This window comes from Heteronotia binoei, chromosome 17 (genome assembly GCF_032191835.1).
Source record: "Heteronotia binoei isolate CCM8104 ecotype False Entrance Well chromosome 17, APGP_CSIRO_Hbin_v1, whole genome shotgun sequence".
NCBI classification, from domain to species: Eukaryota; Metazoa; Chordata; class Lepidosauria; order Squamata; family Gekkonidae; genus Heteronotia; species Heteronotia binoei.
The window spans coordinates 39,549,213-39,566,052 of record NC_083239.1 but is presented as its reverse complement, the minus strand read 5'-3'; the positions used below and the strand labels follow the sequence as shown (position 1 = coordinate 39,566,052).

The 16,840-nt window shown below is 47.0% G+C and overlaps 1 pseudogene; it reads left to right on the top strand.

Annotated features, from left to right (window-relative positions):
• Positions 1 to 737: 737 nt before the first annotated feature.
• On the top strand, positions 738 to 10,700 carry LOC132585822 (chemerin-like receptor 1; annotated as a pseudogene).
• The last annotated feature ends 6,140 nt before the right edge of the window (positions 10,701 to 16,840 follow it).

Below are 16,840 nucleotides of genomic sequence, written 5' to 3'. Positions count from 1 at the left end.
TTTATTGAAGTAAAGGGTTAAATTCACTCAACAGCTCTAGTATGCCTAAAACGTTTCCATTTTTTGCTGACCCAATAATCTGATTTACTCCACGAAATGGCAATCCCCTGGAGGCAGGAAAGCGAATTACAGAAACCACACGTGTCGACACTTTATGCCAATATTCCTGCTCTGAGCGATGTTGTTTAAGTAATAAAGAATCTACACTTCCAGTTTCTTTATGCCTAATCAAATATGTCGTCATGCACTTTTGATGTTCTTCTCCATTTTCATGTTCTACAATAACATTGCTGAGCTTCCAGTCATTGAACTCCGATGCAGCAAATGGAGATTCTTTCTTTGACAATAAGCGACATACAAAACAGTACAAATGACCTTGGGATGGGGAATAGAGTAGCCATTCACGTTTTACGCACTTGCCATTCCGCAGTTCACGTTTGAACACATTATTTGATAAATACCTTGTCTTCATACTCTCTACTCCACCTGTTTTATACACTCTGCATGAGTTTGAAAGGTTGCTATCATGATTCTGACATAACGAGGGCCCACTACGAATCCAGTAATCTACTGTGTTAGCATCATTAATGTTCCATAGCCCCGGATCTGTCTCTTGGATTGGAAACTCCTTTACTGTTACAGATTTGGGTATTTCCTCTTGTGAAATGTCACCAGCAGCAGCAACAGGTGGTGATACTATTGGTATGTCTGCTGAAACTGGATGATTGGTAGCAGGAATGGATTTGGATGTGGATGCTATATCTGAAAGAACAGTACTAGTGTCTGACATTGCAGGAGTAGAAATGGCTGCAGATGTGGATGCTATATCCGATGTGGATGCCATATCTGAAGGAATGGTATAAGTGGCTGACGTTGCACTTGTGTTGAACCACAATGTTAATTTTGGAAGTTTTCCAGTTTTCTCCTTCTCCTCTTCTGTGCTCCACTCAAAACATTACGTTTCATTTCTGCTGCAAGGGTTATTCACCTGGAAATATATATTACAAATGTTTAGCATTTAGTCCCACGCCGGGATCTTTGTATAGGTCTACAAGACTACATTCAACATTTTCTCAACTTGCACAAATAAAAAGCTTATCCATTCATATATTCACAAACTATCTACACCTGGTTATTAGTACTGCATCATACACAGATTAGTATGGGACCCTTATGCTCCATGTTCTCCCTCTGCTGTCGGAAGCCACCGTCTGCTGCTGAATCTGTCACCGAAGCCGACGTCGCCCTCTCTCCACAGTTACCTGCTTCTTATCTACACAGCTCTCCCATCCCAGGTGTTCTTCATTTACAATGCTGTGTAGGATTTAACGCTGTCCTGGGACTGCCATTCACATGGAGAAGGGCTGTATGGCTCATCACTTACCTAATTTCCACTACACCTATCAATGGCTGACAAAATGTTTCTCAGGTATCCACAGGATTCTAGGCCTGGAAAGAATCAAAGAAAGTGACAATATTTCCTCCCAAGACAAGGATTGTAAATAGGGTTGGGCATGAAATGCGAAAATGGTGGTTTGTTTCATTTTGTAGTTCGTTGGTTTGCCTGAGTTGGTGGTTCATTTCATTTTGTGTGTTTTTTGCTGTTCTGAACGAATCGTAGTTCATTGGTTTGTTTGGTTCAGGAGTGCTGAAGTGACATTGCTGGGCACATCACCAGGAGACCCTCTATCATGTGACAGAGCATCCCCCCACAAAGTGTCCAGTGTGATAATGTTGTTTCTGGGTGACGTTATCATGTTATCATGCCACAGAAAACAATTCCACACCATCCTGTAGATGACAGCCCTTCAAGTACTTGGGTTGTTTTTCTGCATCAACAACATGAACCACAGTGTGCCACAGAACAGTGACCAACTTCCCCATCTACCCACAAAGTTGGCGCTTAGGTATAGACCATCCAGCATTTCCACATCCCCTTAAGAGCTCATCTATAAGAGGAAGGCTTGAGAAGCATAACAAGGAAGGTGGGGCAGTAAAAGGACTAGCAAGTGATCAGCTTCATCGCTGAACAGCCATTAGTTGACTGAAAGACTTCATTTTTCATCTGTCCAGAATCTCTTGATCTGTTTTTCCAAGGGAAATCCCTCACAGGAGCCCGTGTTCTCCCGTTTGGAACACCGTTCAACCTCCGTCCAGGTCAGTGCAAGCCAATGAACCATGCAGAGTTAAACCCTTCTGAGCAATGCTGATTCTATGAACTTGGGCAGAGAAGGAGAGCAGGAAGGGTCACATCAATGGGTAGTTCTCATAGGCCTTTCTTACGTGCCCAGGGGAATGTCGATCACTACTTTGGGGTCAGGAAGCAATTTTCTCCAGGCCAGTTTGGCCAGGGATCCCAGAGGGTTTTTTTTACTATCTTCTGGGTGTAGATCGGGGGTATGGAGAGGTGAGGTATTTGTGAATTTCCTGCATCGACTAGATGACCCTGGAGGTATCTTCCAGTTCTATGATTCTATTCCACAGCAGTCCATAAGCTTAGAAGGTGCATAACTCTGCTTATGATTGCAGAAGAATCCGGGAGGTATGCAGATTTGTAGCAGCCCCTCAAAAATTATTTATTATATTTTTTATATATAATTTATTTATACCCTGCCTTTCTCCTCGATGGGACCTTAAAGTGACTCATATCATTCTGGAGTTTGCTTGTTTGTTTTTACTGGAGCTGGGGGGGGGGGGAGGTATTGATGAGTTTCCTGATTGTGCAGTGGGTTGGGCTAGATGACCCTGGAGATCCCTTCCCACTCTATCATTCTATGATGCTCTACTTCAGTTTATCTTCCCAGCAACCCTGCGAGGTAGGTTAGTCTGAAGGCCTGTGTCTAACCAGGCCTTTTTGTGTAGCAGGGACTTAGGGTTGCCAAGTGCAATTAAAGAAAAATCTGGGGACTTTGGGGGCAGAGCCAGGAGACTTTGGGGGTGGAGCCAAGAACAAATATGTGACAAGCATAATTGAACTCCAAGGGAGTTCTGGCCATCACATTTAAAGGGACAGCACACCTTTTAAAATGCCTTTCTTCTACAGGAAATAATGAAGGATAGGGGCACAATCTTTTGGGGCTCATAGAATTGGACCCTCTGGTCCAATCGTTTTGAAACTTGGGGGGTACTTTGGGGAGAGGCACTAGATGCTATACTAAAAATTTGGTGCCTCTACCTCAAAAAATACACCCCAATACACCCCAAATACACCCCAAAAAGAGCCCCCAATACCCACGGATGAATTCCCTATTATTCCCTATAGGAATCGTTCTCCATAGGGAATAATAGAGTGCCCAGTAGACATTCCCCCCCCATGCTTTCTAAAGGAGGGGGGCGCCTCCAAACCAGGGAATCCCCTGCCCCCTCCCTCTCTCACACACAAATACTTACCAGATCTTCTTCCGGAGAACTCTTGCTGTGAAAAGGAAAGCAAAAGAAAGGAAGGGGCCGTTCTCCCAAGCCCTTCCTGCCCAGCCTTAAAGGGGCATACATTTTACAAACGGCTCAGGAGCTCTATAATAACATGAAGCCTACAGGTATGTTCTCCCCACCCTCCACCCCCCACCCCGCTTCCTGATTTTTAAAGAGCGGGAGATGAGGCTGCAAACCCAGGGGTCTCCCGCCAGAGCGGGAGGGTTGGGAAGCCTACAGGGATTCCTTTGCCTATTAGGCCACACCCCCTGATGTTGCCTATCCTCCAAGAGCTTACAGGGCTCTTAGTACAGGGCCTGCTGTAAGCTCCAGGAGGATTGGCTACATCAGGGGGGCATGGCCTAATATGCAAAGGAGTTCCTGTTAAAAAAAAGCCCTGTGTCTAACCCAAGGTCAAACCCAGTGAGCTTCCATGACACAAGTGGGGGTTCAAACCTGGGTCTCTCAGATGTGAGTCTGGGTCTCTTAACCAGTATAACCACACTGACAGAATTTATCCTAGATGGGGACTCATTTCATCCAATCCACAGTGTCCATCCATAAGAGAGCAGGCCCAGAGCCACAGGGGGGAGCTATGGGGGCACTGTCCCTGACTTCCAAGTATGGCTCCCCAGTCCCGGGGCGCAGCCTGCTTTTTCCTTTTTCTTTTTGCCATGGCTGAGCTGGTGAAGTGTCAGCAGCAGCAGACAGAGCGGGGAGAGCTGAGCTGGGCACAGCGCACTGCATAGGGTTGCCAAGTCCAGTTCAAAAAATATCTGGGGACTTTGGGAGTGGAGCCAGGAGACTTTGGGGGTGGAGCCAGGAGACATTGGGGGTGGAGCCATAAGCAAAGTTGTGACAAGCACAATTGAACTCCGAAGGGAGTTCTGGCCATCACATTTAAAGGAACTGCACACCTTTTAAATGCCTTCCCTGCATTAGAAATAACGAAGGATAGGGGCACTTTATTTCGGGGCTCATAGAATTGGACCCCCTGGTCCAATCTTTTTGAAACTTGGAGAGCATTTTGAGGAGAGTCAACAGATGCTATGCTGAGACTTTGGTGCCTTTAGCTCAAAACACAATCCCTTCAGAGCCCCAGATACACCCAGATCAATTTGCCATTATACCCTATGAGAATCGATCTCCATAGGGAATAATGAAGTGCCCAGCAAACATTTCCCTCTCCCCCGTTTCCAGCGACTCAGAAGCGGGGGAGGGCCTGCTCCAACCTGGGGATTGGCATCTCTACTCAGGAGTTGCTGAACTTCCAATTTCTTCAAAGTAACACAGAGCAACCAAAGGTTCAAGTTTATCGTTCCTATACAAAGGACCTCTGAAAAGATTGTGCAACCAACGGAGGGTCTGGGCTGCTTTCAAAGTCACTGGGAGCAGCCATGTTCTTCTGCCTACTCCCCCCCGGCCCCCATTCAGCCTTAAAGACACAGACACAGGAAGCCTTTCCAAGCGGAGTCCAAGGCCTCTGGAGGTGGAAAGGCACATGGTGGCTGTGGGGGCGGGCCTCCCCCCCCCGCCAGCCAGCTGACTGGAAGCAGGAAGGAGCCTGGGAAAGCGGGAGAACCCCTGCTGGGATCTGGGATTGGCAAGCCTAAGTGAAGCTAGGAGACATTGGGGGTGGAGCCAGGAGCAAGGGTGTGAAAAGCATAATTGGAGTCCAAAGGGAGTTCTGGCCATCACATTTAAAGGGACCACACACCTTTTAAATGCCTTCCCTCCATTGGAAATAATGGATAGGGGCATCTTCTTTTGGGGCTCATACAGTTGGACCCCCTGGTCCAATCTTTCTGAAAGTTGGGGGGTATTTGGGGGAGAGGTACTGCATGCTATGCGAAAAATTGGGTGCCCCTATCTCAAAAAACAGCCCCCCAGAGCCCCAGATACCCATGGATCAATTTTCCATTATTTCCTATGGGAATAAGTCTCCATGAGGAATAATAGAGTTCCCAGCAGACATTTCCCTCTCCTCCCCCCACTCTCTGATGACCCTGAAGCGGGGGGAGGGCCTCCAAACTGGGGGATCCCCTGTCCCCGCCTGGGGATTGGCAACTCTAGAGAGGAAGGAGGCAGAGGAAGCTGCATTGAATGGGCGGGGGTGCGGTCGGCGGATGGATGTAGCTGGTGGCTGCAGAGTGCTGGGGTGGAGGAGAGTGAGGTGGAAGGAAATCCCCCTGCTTGCACACAAGCTGCAGTCCCTTCTTGACTCCAAAGTTTTAAGGTCGGCTGCCTCAAGGTGGTCACAGTCAGAGCCTCCAGCTTTTGCCCCTACCCCATATAGCTTCTGAGAAGTGGCAAGCCCCTCAGTGGATGGGGAAGGGTGCTCCTTGACTTTTGAAAAAGCCCCCTGACTTTTAGAATCCTGGCTACAGCCATGTAAGAGAGAGGTCTGTATGTAGAGTTACAAGGATAGGAAGATGGAAACGGGGAAGCAGTACAAAATTGAGGACTGCAGTGTAAAATGCCTCCAAATAGGGATGCCATTCTCCAGGTGGAGTCTGGGGATCTCCTGGCATTACAGCTCATCTCCAGATTACAGACATCTGGTCCCCTGGAGAAAATGGCTGCTCTGGAGGGTGGATTCTGTGGCACTGTATCCCACTGAGAAGAAGAAGACTGCAGATTTATACCCTGCCCTTCTCTCTGAATCAGAGTCTCAAGAGAGGCTTACAATTTCCTTTATCTTCTTCCCCCACAACAGACACCCCGTGAGGTGGGTGGGGCTGAGAGAGATCTGCTAGAAGCTGCCCTTTCAAGGAAAACTCTGTGAGAGCTATGACTGATCCAACTCATTCAGCAGCTGCAAGTGGAGGAGTGGGGAATCAAACCCAGTTGTCCCAGATAAGAGTCCACACACTTAACCACTACACCAAACTGGCTCTCTGTCCCTCCCCCCCACACTCAGCCTCCACCCCCTGCCAATCCTACCTCCAAGTTCTCCTGGGATCTCTCTGTCCCACCCCCTACTCCCAGAAAGCTCCTCCCACCTACTGCTGGTGATTGGCTAGGACTTGGCAACCCTAATTTCTCCTAGGGGGATCCCCAGGTCCCACCTGGAGGCTGGCAACCCTACCTGCTGGTGGCCAAAAGAGACCTGGTGACCCTCCCTCCAGATCTTCTTGTCTCTTGAGAGCTTCGACCATCTTGTTGGTCTTCAGGGTGCTCTAGAACTTCAGTCTTGCTCTTCAACTGAGGACCAACATGGCTACCTGCCTGAAATGTTGTAAACCATGGGAACCACTGAAATGGCAATTGCCATATAGGGAATGTGTGCTCCTTTCCTTGGCAAATGCTTCTGGGGGCCTCATGTGGGCGGGAGGGGTGCTGCAGAGGTGAACAGCAGGGATGACTCTACAGCCGAATACCTGAGACGGGAAACAGGATCTACATTTCTGCTGACCAAAACAGGGAACTGAAATTGTGCCACTCAGAACTGCCTTGTTCCTGAGGGTTGTGCTGGTGTGGTCAAGTAGAATTGCCCACTATAGGCTGGGAAATTCCTGAAGATCTGGAGGGTGGCTGGAGACCGAGGAGAGGAGGGAGCTCTGCAGGGATTTGGAGACTAAAAAACTGTGATCTAGTTCACACTAACTCAGCTTAGAAGAAACGCTGCTGAGACATTCTAGCATTCCACCAAAACTCTGTGGTTAAACTGTCTGGCAACCAGATATTGGAGCACAAATTCCAGGGCAAAAGTTTTCCTTTACAGGTCTTGTGCAGCTCTATAGGCACTGGGTTGGTAGCTGTTGGAAACTGATCGCTCAGATAGATGGACGATGAACTGATCCCACAAGGCAGTGTTTATGTTCCTCTTTTTCTTCTTTTTCCATCCAGGAAACGACAGAAGCAAGAAGGAGAGTCTCCTTCAAAAGGCCATGGGCAACACAACTCAACCTACCCCAACTGAGATTGCTCACCCAGACTGCAGTGTTGTCACAGCCATCAGTTATGACCATGATTCTCATTATGAAGAGATTATTTTGCAACAAACTTTGAAGCAAAGACTTATAACCCTCTCTGTGGTCATCCATAGCATTGCCTTCGTTCTGGGAGTCATGGGAAACGGGCTGGTCATTTTCATCACCGGCTTCTGTATGAAGAAGACAGTCAATGTCATCTGGTTCCTCAACTTGGCCATTGCTGACTTCACCTTCACCTTCTTCCTGCCCCTGCGCATTACCTACCTAGCTCTGGGCAGTCACTGGCCCTTTGGGGAGGCATGTGCAAGCTCAACAGCAGTGTGTCCATCATCAACCTTTATACCAGCGTCTACCTCCTCATGGTCATTAGTATAGACCGCTGCATTTCCGTGTTATGTCCTGTGTGGGCTCAAAATCACCGGAAGCCCTGCTGTGCTTCCTTCGTGGCTCTCAGGATTTGGATTCTGGCTCTGGCATTGAGTTCGTCGAGGACCCATTTTACGCAGATCATACAGACTGAGAATGCCACCGTCTGCTCTAGCTACTATAGCCGTGATGAGAAACAGGCAAAAGTCACCCACCGTGCCATAGTTATCAGTTTTTCATCTTTGGATTTGCGATCCCTTTTCAAGTCATCCTTATTTGCTACGGGGCGATTGTTCTGCGGCTGAGGAGGGACCGCTTGGCGCGGTCGAGCAAGCCCTTCAGGGTCATCACTGCAGTGATAGTGGCCTTTTTCGTCTGCTGGCTCCCCTATCATGTTTTCTCTTTCCTAGTGATTCAGTTTCACAAGGACCCCGCAAAGAAGTGGATATTCTTTCCTGCTGTTCCTTTGGCTACCGGCCTGTTTAGCATTAACAGCTGCCTGAACCCCATCCTGTATGTCTTCATGGTAGGGTTGCCAAGTCCGATTCAGGAAATATCTGGGGACTTTGGGGGTGGAGCCAGGAGACTTTGGGGGTGGAGCCAGGAGAAAGGATGTGACATCACTTTGTGATGTCATATCCTGTGATGTCACTTACAGGTCAAAGGTCAAGTGATGTCATTTCTCAAGCACCGCCCCTTCAAATGATGTCACTTCCAGAATATTGCATCCAAACGCCTTCCTGTGACGTCATTTTCCCCTTCCAAATTTAAATTTCTCACTTTACATTGATTTCTGACCCTCAAACCTTTGTTGTAAGAGCAGGGGATCTCCAGCCACCATCTGGAGGCTGGCAATCCTGATTTATACCCTACTTTTAGTGGGAACCCAAGCTGCTTCCATCAGAGGTTGAGAGTATTCCAATGTTACCCAGCAAGCTTCCTTGGCAAGGTAGAGATTCAAACCCAGGTCTCCTAGACCCTAGTCCAGCACTCTAAAGCTGGAATCCAAAGGATGGGTACATAATATGAAGGGAAAGAACTACTCCATGCACAGCAGGAGCTTTGCTTGTACTCTTCACTGCAGGAATTTCTTTTGCTAACCAGGCAAGGTGTACTGAAAACTGCACAGAGGTTTGTGTTTGAGGGCATTTGGAACTAATTGATGTTGAGAACTCTGAAATAAAATTCCAGCTACATAGGCAGTTCTCTTCTTTGATTTCTAAATAATTAGCAAAACTGATTTACTGTCTTTTCCCCACCCCCAACCCCAGCTCCAAATGGCTGTGGAATATCTTTGCTGATCATTGGAGAAGGATGGGCTGCAAGATGACAAAAGATACAACCTATGCTTGACACCTTCTCTCCCCAGGACTCCCCTGCTCATTTGGTATTCTAAAACCACCAAACCAGAGTTTTGAACCAGACCTGTATGTTTAATAAACAGTATTCAGAAATATGGAGATGAACACTTAATAGCAAAGAAATCAAAGAATGCTAGTTAGACATCAACTCATAGAAATAAGCCCTCCTGTTAATTCTGAAGTTCTCATTATACGAACAGAGAAGTCACAACTTTGTTTGCACTACTAAGACAGCAAGAAGAGGAACTGCTGAGTTCTCTGAGACAGTGAAATCTTGAGGAAAAAATGACAATAGTAGAGCTGTAATGAAATCCACTGCTTTATAAAACTTTGTTAAGTTCAATCAGTAGTAATGTCTTAACACAGTAGCCAATATACTGTTGAAGTAAATGGAAGAATGGCTTGAAATCTGTTGCTCTTCAGTTACAGACTCTTTATTTCTATCTAATCTTTAACAAACTTTTAAGAAAAGCTAAATATGTAGTTAGTACTAAATATGTAAAGACAAGATTGTCCATAGAAAACAATAGCAGAGCCTGGATTGTCCATAGGATATAATGGGAGAGAAGATTGTCCATCGACTTGCATGGGCTTCATTGAAATACATTGAAGCACAGAAACGGCTTTAACAAAAACCTGGAATGGATTCTTTCAGGAAAGTCAAAAGATACTACAAGTGTCCTGGGGGAGGGTGGGTCGCCATACTCTGGGACTGCAAGGCTAGGGGACTGGATTGTCAGGGGGAAAACTAATCTGCCAGCCTTTAGGACTGGATTGACAGGGGAAAAGGTAGTTTTCCATCCTCCAGGACTGGATTGACAGGGGAAAATGTACTTTGCCAACCTCCAGTCCCCAAGGCTGCCCTTCTACCCTGCAGTCCCAGAGTGTGGCAACCCACCCTCCCCCTGACAATTCCATTCCAGGACACTTGTAGTATCTTTTGAATTTCCTGAAAGAATCCATTCCAAGTTTTTGTTGCAGCTGTTTCTGTGTTTCAGTGTATTTCAATTAAGCCCATGCAAGTCAATGGACAATCCAAGCTCTGCTATTGTTCCCTATGGACAATCTTGTCATAGGTTTTAGAACATCCCCGACACACACTCAGGGAAGATCTTTGTTGATTTGAAAGAAAGTGGAATAGGGGGAGAACTGAAAGGCGCTGGAACGGGAGGGGGAGAAACAGAGACGACAGTCTCCCTTCCAACACACACACAAACAAACAAATACCGGAAGATTTTTGTTGATCTTAAAGAAGCTGGAATGGGATACCGAGGACACACACAAACAAATCAGGGAAGATCGTTGATTCTAAAGGAGCTGCTGGAACGGGATGTTGAGGGGGAGAAAAAGGACACCTCCAAACATTCACTGAAGGGGGAAAAAACTTTGTTGGTGCTTCAATGGGATGAAGGAGGAGAAAGGAGAGTGAGCGTGCATGGCTCCCCCCCCCCTTCCATCCATGGCTCCCACACGCTGCGGCTGGCCCCTTAGCAGACTCTCTCACTCGCGCGCGCACACACTGGCCTGCCCCCTCCCCTTCTGACAGACCTCCTCACCTCAGGACTGCAGGAGAGCGGAGCAGGCCGACGACGCTGTGCACTGCTGCCCGCTCGCTCTTGCTGCCTGAGTCCTGGCCTGGCCTGCCCCCTCCCCTTCTGACAGACCTCCTCACCTCAGAGGACTGGAACAGGCCGCGGCCGCTGCGTGCTGCTGCCTGCTCTTGCTGAGTCCTGGCCTGCCCCCTCCCCTTCTCTGATTGACCTCAGAGGGGAGGGGGGAGCGGAGCAGGCCGACGCCGCTGCTGCCTCTTCTTCAACTTGCTGCTCCAAAGGACCCGGACTCGCAGCCTTTGCGCCATTCTCCCCTTCCCGCCCCCCCCGCTTCCGTTTTCTGAGACAGCGGGAGAGGAGGGTGCAAACCCGGGGGGCCCCCGCCAGAGCGGGAGGATTGGGACCCCTACTTCATGGGGCACGATTTCAAGGAAAGTCTGAAACGCTCCATTCTCTCGGTATTCGAGACTATCTTTGCTGAGGAGGAAAACCACAGGCCGACATAAACTAAGGCCACATCTACAGTGGGCTTGGATTCTCAAGACTTATAATGTTGCTGATCTTGGTTTCCAAAATTCCCCACCTTCAATGTTTCTGTACATAGTTCCACACAGAATTAGCTCTGTATTATCTGTAGGGCTATGCATTCTCCCACTATAAGCTTTCCACTGACCTTCCCCATTGCCCACCTGTGCTTTGAATGGCGGCAAAAGGAAAATAAAGAAAAAAGATCACTGCTGACCTCCATGGTGGTATGCCACTTCTGGGCAAGGGTCATTTTGTAGAAAAAGAGCTGCTGGAGCTCATTAGCATAACTCATTTGCATATGCCACTCCCCCTAAAGCCCCTAGAACTGTGTCAGTCGCAACTCAATAACAGATTTGTTTCAGGAAACAAATGATTTCTGGGTCTCCTGACACCAAAGAGCAGCATTTAAGCAAGCTATCACACCCCAGGCAACTGTATTAGTTCTTGGGGCAAAACTAGGGTCCTTTTCGCATTACTTTTATATTCTGGATCATATCAGTCATTGGGCCGGTTCTGAGTAAAGCGGGAGGGGGGGGGTCGTTCACCGTCCGTTAAGGGCTCATCTCTGAAGCGATCTGGCCATTTCACAAAGTGCCACTTCCCATTCCTGCTCACCAGCGATCTTTTTTCTTAGCCTTTGGTGGTTTTTGTGTGTGTGTGTGAAGGCTGTAATAGGATCGCTGAGAGGATAAAAAGCCAAAAAGCCAGAGCAATTTATCTTCAGGGCGATCCCTTAAACAATCAGCTCTCGCACTCAATCTCTGACCTGCCGCCACTTGGAAAGGTTGTGGTTCTAGGGCAACCTTTTTTCATGCTTGGTGGTCTTGCCCTCCAATTACCATTTTCAGGATCACAGGTGTTAAGATTCCATTTTCTCCAAGTTTGATTCTTCTAAATCTATGGGAATCTGGTTCTGCCTCAAAACAAGATAGAGAGCTTATAATGAATTTACTTACATTAGCTAAAGCAGTCATCGCTTGTGAATGGAAAGAGGTGCAGTCTCCCAATATTCAGGCTTGGTATCTCAAAGTTTGGGGTTATTTTGCTATTGATAAGATCACTGATGAGGTGCAGTCACGGGCTGTAACCTCAATATCAGTCTGTAATGGAAACGTGGTCACCTTTTTGAATAATTCGTTTTGCTAATTATTTAACTTAGATTTAATTGTTTGTGTTATTATCTATGCATGGAATTTAAGTTGTATCATATTTTGAAGCTTTATGATTTTATGTAAGCTGTTTATATTTTCAATAAAGAAAACTTTTGAAATACCCCCCCCCAAAAAACTTTCTGCCTCATTTGCAACCCCCCCTCTCTTGCCTCAGATTGCAGCAGAGAAACAGAAAGAAGGGGGGGAAAATCCACTTTCTCTCTCTCCCCCTCCCTCCCTCCCTCTCTTTTGGGGAGAGAGTGGGGGAAACAACTACACACACACACACGCACGGCTGAAGATCTCACAAAGGCTAGCAGGGTGAGAAGGGGAAGTGGCATTACATGAAGCAGTCAGAAAAAAGGGTGCGAAAAACCAGTCACGAGAGGAAGTGCTATGGGGCATTTTGAACAGCCCACTATAGCGATTCATAGCGGAAGATAGAATTGAAAACAGAAGAAAGCAGTTTTCAGCTAAAATGCTTCAGGTGCACCTCCTGAATGGGACATGCCTCCCTGCAGATAGTACAGAGTGCGAGAGTTGATTTTTCCTGAAAAGGTAAAAATAAGCCAGCAGCAATGTCAAAAATATTCTGTTAGTGTCCAGTTCCTGAAGTGGAATATATAGGCTGTTTGAAAAGCTTCTAGGTGAGGATAGCTAAATACTGGGGAAATGCGATGTGAGGACAACTCCTAAGAAAGCAATGGCTGATGCAAGACCATTCCAGCAGGTTTAAGTGGAGGAGTGGGGAATCAAACCCGGTTCTCCAAGGGGGGATTCTACATTCATGTTTAAGCCAGATTTTGTGTGAACTGAAGCTGGTTTATATAAATCCGGAGTATTCTCAAACCATCTACACTGCTGGGCCTGATCTGAACACGAGGGCTGTATTGATGCACTTTATCCACAAGGTGGAACCATTGCACTCAGAGCGGCTTACAATCACCTTTCACTTCTGCTAAGAGAGCCTCAGTTTGGTGCAGTGGTTAAGTGCGTGGATTCTTATCTGAGAGAACCGGGTTTGATTCCCCACTCCTCCACTTGCACCTGCTAGCATGGCCTTGGGTCAGCCATAGCTGTGGCAGAGGTTGTCCTTGAAAGGGCAGTTGCTGTGAGAGCCCTCTCCAGCCCCACCCACCTCACAGGGTGTCTGTTGTGGGGGAGGAAGGGAAAGGAGATTGTAGGCCACTCTGAGCCTCTGTCCTTGAAAGGGCAGCTGCTGTGAGATCCCTCTCCAGCCCCACCCACCTCAAGGGTGTTGTGAGGGAGGAAGGGAAAGGAGATTGTGGACCACTCTGAGACTCTTTGGAGTGGAGGGCGGGATATAAATCCAATATCATCATCATCATCATCATCATCATCATCATCATCATCATCATCATCATCATCATCATCATCATCATCATCAAGCTGAGGTTTTTCATGCCTACTTGCCTGGACCATTTTTAGTTGAAGATGCCAGGGATAAAACCTGGGACCTTATGCTTACCAAGGAGATACTCTACCACTGAGCCACCATCCCGTTCTCATAGCCAGATTCTATATAAGCCTTAAGTTTTTTGCCATAGCTTGCTGCCTGCCTTAGAGATTGGACTTGGCAACCCTAGTAAAAGGAGAGAGTTTGACGAAGGGGAGACCTATAATGAATGACTTGCCATAAAGGTTTGCTGTTTCATCTGTTAAGCTGTGGCTGGTTTTTTTGTTTAAGCAGGCAAGGGCGTATTTCTATTACCAAACTGAGCCGCATTTCGCTGGTTGGCCTGAAGGCAGCTGCCCTTGCATTCACTTTGAAATTTAAATCGAATGACTTGCCAGGGTGTCGCTAATCGCTTTCTGGCGCCCATTGAAAAGTAAGCGTTGGAAACCATTTTTTTTTCTCTAGTGTCGGAGAGCTGCGAGATTTGCATCTTCCGGTTTTCCATGTAGAAAACAATAATATCGCTTCTAAAAGTTACACATATAAAGCTGTCTCCTTTCAGCTTTTGAATACCATCCTTGAATCGCTAAGCTTGCCCTTTTGTCATCCTCACATTTCTCGTCTCCCTTTTGCATGTACATGTACTGCTCACTGCATTTGCCACTCTGGTCAATAATTGGGTGTTACTGCCAGGCTAAATGGGGCAATAGAAACTGGGCTTTTGAAACTGGGCACAATGCGCACCAGGATCCAAATGCATGGCCCGTGGTCCAAAACCAAGATTTGGTCCCTGGCGCTGCCACGAAGACGTGGATCCACGATTTCTGTGGTGGAAACACTGCACATGGACATGATAAGTGAAAGTGACTGGAAGGAGGGCTTGGGGGGATCCGAAGCAGATCTCACGTGGATCCATGAGGATCTGTGGTCCAAAACCAAGTTTTTGATCCCTGGGGCTGCCATGAAGCCGTGAGTCCATGATTTCTGTGCTTTAAACTCTGCCCATGGACATGATATGTGTCTGGATGGAGGGCTTGGGGGGATCCAAAGCAAAAATCATGTGGATCCATGAGGATCTGTGGTCCAAAACGAAGTTTTTGGTCCCTGGCGCTTCCACGAAGCCGTGGATCCACAATTTTTGTGGTGGAAACTCTGCCCATGGACATGATATGTGTCTGGATCGAGGGTTTGGGGGGGATCCAAAGCAGAAATCATGTAGAGTCATGTGGATCCGTGGTCCAAAAGCAAGTTTTTGGTCCCTGGCGCTGCCACGAAGCTGTGGATCCACGATTTCTGTGGTGGAAACTCTGCACATGGACATGATAAGTGACTGGATGGAGGACTTGGGGGGATCCGAAGCAGAAATCACCTGGATCCATGAGGATCCATGGTCCAACATCAAGTTTTTGGTCCCTGGGGCTGCCACGAAGCCGTGGATCCATGATTTCTGTTGTGCAAACTCTTCCCATGGACAGGATATGTGATTGGCTGGTTATCTTGGAGTGGCCCAAAGCAAAAAACATGAGGATCCATGAGGATCCATGGTTTGGAAACATGTTTTTTCAGTGCTGTGGCGCCACAAATTCGTGGAGGCATGATTTTTCTGGTGCTTCCTAAAGTCTAAGAGAGGATCTACAACATGATGGTGGTTTGATTTCATTTCACCATAAAAATCATATGAATTCATGAGGATCCGTGCTTTGCAACCCAGTTTTTGCACTGCTGAGGCGCCACGAATTTGTGGAGGCATGATTTTTGTGGTCCTGCCTATAGTCTAAGACAGGATCTATAGAATTACAGTGGTTTGATTTCATTTCAATGTAAAAATCATATGAATTCATGAAGATCCGTGTAGATCCGACTTTTACCAAGACTCTTCAGGGACACTGCATGATGAACAAAGTTTCCTATGTCAGTTGCCTTAAATAAAACATATATATAGCCTACCGAGATTGACGGTGGGCTTTTGTGAGCAACAGGGGGGATGATTAGCATTTCTTCCTGATGGAGGAGTAGCAAGAGTGCTGAGCATTTGCAATGCTTTAGCCAGCTCTATTTGGGCTAGTCTTCAGGCACTCCGTACAAGCTCAGAGGCTATACCACTGTAAAATTCATAGAGCTGAGGCAATGAATACTTTCTGGTTTTATAAGTGGCAGAGAAAGATGGGCTTGGGAGTTTCAAAGATTTACATTCAGCCAATTTGAAAGTTGAAATGATCATTTCCTTACCTTTTGCCCTGAATGCTTTGAATTAACAAAACAAAACCCTTTTTCAACCTCTTTTTCTCGGGTTCTTGATTCTGCCATTTTAAAGGGTTAAAATAGAGATATTACATCAAACTCCCTTCACCCTGCAGAGAAAACTAAAGGCTGGAAACCTTGCTGGGATTCCAGGGGGTCTCTAGCTCTCGGCTGGAGAACTGCCCTTGTCTAATATTACTTCTTTTTTTCTTTATGGGAAAAGATGCCTCTGTTACCTGTTAACCTTACAAAACAAGAAGGTTTCTCTATTCTAGGAGACATTCAAGTTTTAAAGTTACATTTCCCTTGGGAGGAGGGGAGGCTCACAGACAAAGGAACCCCGGCTGCCATTCTCTGAAGTTCCCCAGAATTATGGCTTTCAAGTTCCCCAAATGGGATGAGCTAAGAACAGAACATTTCTGGGGAAAAGGACTGGGGCTTCCTCATGTGAGAGTGCTTGAGCTAGTACTTGCTAAAAGGAATGCCTTGTGACATGAGTGTGGAACTCTGCATAGGCTGAGAGACCATTCTTCCTTCATGATTCTTGGGTAGCAGAACTGAGAAAGGGACTGCCTTCTCAATTTCATTTCAAGCGCACAGACTGCCTAAAGCTTTCTCCAACAGAACCCAAAACAAAGGATTGTGCCAGCAGAAAAAAGGCATCTTCACCTGAAAGCCAAGTAGCTTTGTGTAGACGTGTCACCTAGGTGTCAATTTGGCCATCCATTGACATGTTTAACAGCTCTCCATCACCATCATACCAGAAGTTTTCTTCTCCATTCTTTCTATTAATTGTAATCCTGGAGCCTCCCCCTTGCCCATTGTTACCTGGTAGTCCGATCAGATAACATAGGACGTCACATAGGACCGACCTATGAGG